Raw genomic sequence first — 449 nt, forward strand, 5'->3', positions numbered from 1 at the left:
TTTTTTTTTTTTTTTTTGAATCTAATGTTAAATTATATTCAAAGAAAAATAGCGTTTTTACAACTAGTGCATCGGATTTTTGAACAAACTTTTAGAGATTACATTAGATAAAGTAGAAGCTATTCTTAGATTCTAGTTTGAAACCAAGCCTGAAGCCCATTGTCGAACCGCCTATCCCCTTGTCGTTGGATAGCCAAAAGCTGATCTCTAACTTGACGATCAATCCACTTGATTAACTGCTCGGGTGTATTTGGATGCTGACCATGGCGCCTTCCATTCCGTTCCCGCCAGATGGTGTATACCGCTAGTTGAAAGGTGTAGCGAGTGAAAAATCTGGCCAAAGGATCTCGGTGATTGGCTGCTAAAATGGTGAGGAGCTGGTGCCAGTCGGTAGTGTAGCGAGTACGAAGCACCCCCTTAGCCGTCGCTTCCCACACGTCTGAAGTAAA

Source organism: Camelina sativa, chromosome 17 (assembly GCF_000633955.1).
Source record: "Camelina sativa cultivar DH55 chromosome 17, Cs, whole genome shotgun sequence".
Taxonomy (NCBI): domain Eukaryota; kingdom Viridiplantae; phylum Streptophyta; class Magnoliopsida; order Brassicales; family Brassicaceae; genus Camelina; species Camelina sativa.